The sequence below is a fragment of the Branchiostoma floridae genome, chromosome 15 (genome assembly GCF_000003815.2).
Source record: "Branchiostoma floridae strain S238N-H82 chromosome 15, Bfl_VNyyK, whole genome shotgun sequence".
In the NCBI taxonomy this organism is placed as follows: Eukaryota; Metazoa; Chordata; class Leptocardii; order Amphioxiformes; family Branchiostomatidae; genus Branchiostoma; species Branchiostoma floridae.
Genome location: NC_049993.1, coordinates 19,394,255 through 19,400,006, shown reverse-complemented (window position 1 = coordinate 19,400,006; position 5,752 = coordinate 19,394,255).

The following is a 5,752-nucleotide window of genomic DNA, read 5'->3' as shown; positions in this document are numbered from 1 at the left end:
GACTGAGGACCTCGTCATTCTCATACCAGTCTGTCCTGGTGTCACCACTACCGACTGTGTGAGCAGCTGCATCTCCTGATTCATTATGGACATCAGCCTGAGGGCCAGTTGGATTTTCAGGGGTTAGGGGAATGGGTAAACCCGAATGATCAGAGCTACGAAGACCCTGCATGTTTTCTGCTCCTTGATGTGGACTTGCTGTTTGGCTGATTTCGCCTATAGGTTCGTACTCTGGGTCATCAGTTGGAAGATTATGGATAAGCTGACTCTCTTCTGTACCAGAATGGGTCATTTTAGATTGACTGTTTACGTCTGTACTGGTAACTGTGTGTAGTATTATTCGGTTATTACCACTGGAAGTGCTTGTGACATTTGAGCGCCTCTTATACATGCACCATGCTGTCAAGGCAATAGCACAAATAATGAATAGTCCAAGAAAAACACACATCGTGGCAAAAAGGGACACAGGCAGGGTGATTTCATCGCCAGTATTGATTGGGTAGCCTGGTGTCGTCTTTTCACAGACCAGGTCTATAGGACCTACATCCCGTAAGTATTGTCCTGTAAGGTTGTCAGGTCCGGCACATCTGATCTGGTCTTCAAATGGGTAAGACCCGGTCATCCTCTGTCTAAAGGGAGCTATCCTACAGTCACACTGTCAGGGGTTGTCGTTAATTATAACAGTTGGAATGGAAGCCAGTAAGTCATATGCCACAGGGGGCAGTGTTTGCAACAGGTTCTGTTGAAGCAACAACTGCTGTATGTTACCATATCCAGCAATTATATCAGCTGGGAAACTAGATAACTGGTTACGGCTGATTACAAGCCGCGATTGCTGCAGATGAGCAGCTGCAAGTCCAGAAAAGTTGCCAGCTGGATCGAAGACTAGCTAGATAGTTACCGTCAAGATCCAAGGTCTGAAGATTACCAAGTCCAGCAAATATGTCAGCTGGAAGACTTTTTAGACGGTTCTGGCCAAGAGTCAAGCTCTGAAGATTACTTAGTCCCACAAATATGCCAGCTGGAAGACTTTTTAGACCGTTCTGGTCAAGATCCAAGCTCTGAAGATTACCAAGTCCCACAAATATGCCAGCTGAAAGATATTTTAACTGGTTATCCTGCAGAGATAAATACCGCAGGCTAACCAGTCCCACAAATATGTCAGCTGGAAGACTTGCTAACTTGTTATAGGGAAGACTCAAGTGCTGCAGGTTGTCAAGTCCAGCAAATATGCCAGATGGGAGAGTAGTTAATTCATTGCCGGCAATAAACAATTGCCGCAGTTTACCAAGTCCCACAAATATGTCGGCTGGGAGACTAGATAACTTGTTATGGTCAAGATGCAAGTCCTGCAGATTAACAAGTCTAGCAAATACATCAGCTGGAAGAATAGATAACTGATTATAGCTAAGAGACAGGTCATTAAGGTTAGTTAAGTTATGGAATGTTTTGTTATGGATCATGGAGATCTGATTGTATCCAACATCTAATGATATCAAGCTCCTGTACCCAGAGAAATCAGACTGACTTAAGTTTGTGATGGCGTTGTGCCATAATTCAAGATGAGTGATGTTTGTAGGCAGGTCCTGAGGAACACTGCTGAGGCCTCTGAAGCTGCAGTAACATCGTAATGATGAACAGCTGCTACTGCAGGCTTGCGGTATCCACTGTCCGGTTGCTTTCAGGATGATCAGCAGAAGTATCAGCATCCTCTTCATTTTGTTGTACATACTGGGATGTAGCCTGTGCAGTAGAGATTAGAGACATTAGCATAAAAGTTAATTTGTGTTGACACGCTTAGACAAGTGCAATGTATATCTGAGTAACTACAATACGATGTTGAGAATACCTAATGACCTACTGGTAATGTTTTTCAATTCTAAATTCAATTTACTGTACACTATTGCCCTCTAGCTGGTGCTGATAGCACTGCAGCTGTGCACTACTGTCCCCTAGCTGGTGCTGATAGCACTGCAGCTATACACTACTGCCCCCTAGCTAGAGCTGGTAGTACTGCAGCTGCACAGTACTGTCCCTAGCTGGTACTGGTAGTACTGCAGCTGTACACTATTGCGCCCTAGGTGGAGCTTATAGTACTGCAGCTGTACACTGCTGCCCCCTGACTGGTGCTGATAGTACTGCAGCTGTACACTTCTGCCCCCTAGCTGGTACTAATGGTACTGCAGGCTATTTTATATCTCATGGACTGAAATATATCTGATGCTACAGAGAAGACGTTGACTGAAGTAGCGGGATCGTGTGGTGCATTAATTTTAATTCGTCAAGGTGCTCGATTGATCACCCACAGGACCTCATCAACAGTTTTTGCACACATTACTTTAAAATGACTGATTTTGTGATATTTGGCCATTTTTTTATAACAAATGTATATTTTGGGCTCCTATGCCCTTGTTTTCAAACCAAATGACCTGAATTTGGAATGAAGGTGTGAAGGGCATGTGCCTACATTTTTGTCACTTCTGGCATACATTACTTGAAACGTATTGTATTTTGCGATTTTTTTGTCATTTTTAAACTAAAAATGTATAATGATGGCTCCTGTGCCTTTGTATGATCATCATCATTGCGGGCTTCTTACCCCGAAAACCAAATAATTTGAAATTTGGTATGAGGGTGCTTACGGTATGTGCTCATAGGACTCCATCGGCTCATATGGTGTGCATTACTTAAAAGTTGTCAAATGTGGGATTTTTGCCATTTTTACTAAAAATTTAGATTTTGGGTTCCCGTGTCATGAAATAGCCAACTAATCTGGAATTCGGTATATCGTTAGCTTTAGCACTAGGAATGAAAATGGGTCTCATCGACCAGTCAATTTTGCATAGATGGGGTGTTCCGGAAGAGTTCATTCTTGTATTGGGGGGATTTTAGACAAATCCATGTTGGAGTCGGATGATGTCTGGGATAGGTCAATTTCTGCAAAATGTTGATATGGAACAGAAAAGTTTGGCATTGGAATAGGGATGGATTGAAATATTTGTTCAAGACCAAATGTCGGCCTTTCTAGTGTCTTTTGTGGTGTCTCTTCTCCTTTTTCACCTCCCTATACGTTTTCCCTTTGTTGATAGAGGCTTTAAAATAACTCTTTTTACGTTGGTTATTTTTAGACCAAAAATATATTTTTGGGCCCCTTTACCATTTTTAGACCTCGTGTGTCTCAGTGTGTGTGTGTGTGTGTGTGTGTGTGTGTGTGTGTGTGTGCGCGCGCGCGCGCGTATGTGTGTGTGTACAAACTTGTGTTTGTGTGCATTCGCGAGCGCGCGCGTGTGTCTATGTTCGTGCACGTGTGTGCGCGCATGTGCATGTGTGTGTTTCAAAATCCACGAAATGGTAACTCACCTTAACCTTTACAGAGGACTCTAAGAATGCTCCAATTGTTGTAAATGGGCTGCCCAAGACAAGACAATTGTGCCTGCAGAGGGTTTTAAAAAAGGGTGTAAGGCCATCTGCAGAATCAAAAAGTTCATTATTGATTTGTTATCATAATTGATACAAAATATCTGAGGACACTTCAGTAGGCAGGATGATCACTTTGGAGAAACATTCCAGGATCTTTTTGTCTTAATAAAAGTTGTAACTCACTAATCATCTAGTATAAAGGCTTTATTTAGTATAAATGATATCGTGATGTGGTAATTGCTTCCTCCTTGTCGACTCAAGTACTATCTAAGAACTTGAAATCTCCTGTCATAAATGTACGAGTTTCTAACAAAAAAAGAACGGTTTCTTTAACTTCAAATAAACTGGATAATATCTGGGTGGCAACCAAGTGCCCTCTGAAAGTGACTCCCTGCTTCCTCGTTACCATTTTGTTATGACGTATGAAACAAACATTTCATCGTACAAACGTTCCAACTTCATTTTGCTTCTCATGGACAAAACACACCAGGTACCATATAAGGTCACAGAAGAAATTGATTGACTAATCTTCCCTTCCATGCTGAGGTTAGTCAATCAATTTCTTCTAGACTATCTAACTAGTCTACAAGTTGCAGGGTCTGTCTTAAAGTATGTTCTTCAAGTTGCGATAGGCGCTTAGTTGGTTTCACTTCCTGAGGTTAGAATTGGGTGCGGCTGACACTGCTTTCATTGTCTCATATGCCCACAAGTAATAACGTTAACAGTCAGATATCTACATGAGCCAGGTCTCTGAACATGAGTTGTTTGTGATCTGTGCAAAAACTTTCAGGGCTTGGAATCTTTTTTTTTTTTTTTGGTTATGCTGCTATTCAGTTAATACACACACGTGCGCTCTCTCTCTTTCTCTTTCTCTTTTTATCTCTCTTTCTCTCTCACTCTCTCTTTCTCTCTCTCTCTCTTTGCTAACAGGCATCTGTCAGTCAACCATCAGTAATCAAAAACATGCCACAGAAAAAAATGCGACTTATGATGATGCACTTTCTTCCCGTTCAAAGAGGACGAAAACGTTTAACAGGAATAGCAACAGGAAAGTTCCAACCAAGTGTCTGACATTGTCCCTGTTCCTGTTTCCATGTCACCATTTTGTTGTGACGTATATGTACGAACCGGACAACCGTTCCAACTATTCTACTTCTTGTGGACACAAATACATCCGGTACCATGCAGGGTCACAGTAGAAGTACATTTACTAACCTCAGTATGAAAGGAAGCCGTCTTCAGTCTACAAACTGCCCAAAGTCTCAGGAGTCTGTCGTAACTGTGTCTTTCAGTGTGCGAGTCAACTCTGCACTGAGGTGGTTGGACTACCTTTGTCTGAAAGGTTAATTTTAGACGTTGGTTTCGGATGACGCTGCCTATTGTTTTACATGCCCACAGGTGATATCTGTGGTAGTCAGATGTGTCAGCCATGTAAATATAATGAGTTGTTTTTGATGTTCTGCAAACTGCTAACATGTAATTCTGGTGTTCAACGGGGTCAGTCAATCATTTTTCTCTGTTACCCTACATGGTTTTTAACATTATGATGTATTATTTGTCTATGAGAAGTAAAATATTCGAAACGATTACCAATGCCCGGTTGAATGTTTGGCTAATACAGCTAAACACTATGGTGGTGATTGCATTTGAAGGGATGAATTCCTTTTTCGAACAAACCCTCTCATCATCACAAGTTGCACCAATCAGCATGGAGATTGTTGCGCTAATCGTACATATCATACACCCATGACTAGGCAAACCTAGCTGGCTGCAAAGATAATATGAACCGCTAGAGGTCCTCAGTGACACGTGCAGTTGATAGAGATAACTGATATACTGCGATACACAATGAGGGTTCAGTTGGATATATTGTCAAATGTTACAACTTGTCAAACTTTGCAATCAGGTTGTTTGCTTTTGTATGTTTGACTCTATGAATTACTATTATTACTTAGACACACTATCTATAGGGTAACACACCTGCTCCAGAGTCAAACAGAGATCAACAAGGAAAGCAACGTTCAGTTGCCATCAGTATCAAACCTTTATTGAATATATGTCAGTACATAACATGCGTCGATGTAGGTTAGACATCCAGGTAATAAGATACACCAAAAAGTAGTTACTCAAGCAACTGACTATGGGTGTTTCGTGAATCCTGATGGTATATGAATCATGTTATAAAAGGTGGACAAGTAAGAAAAGATTTGAAGATAGAAGGTTGGTAAAAGCAGTCTTGTCTGAATCACTGGCACTTTTCTTGACTGTTGTCTACAGGCTAAGCTGACCTTGTGGCCCTGGAAGACAATTTAGGATCTTTGTATCCTGGCTC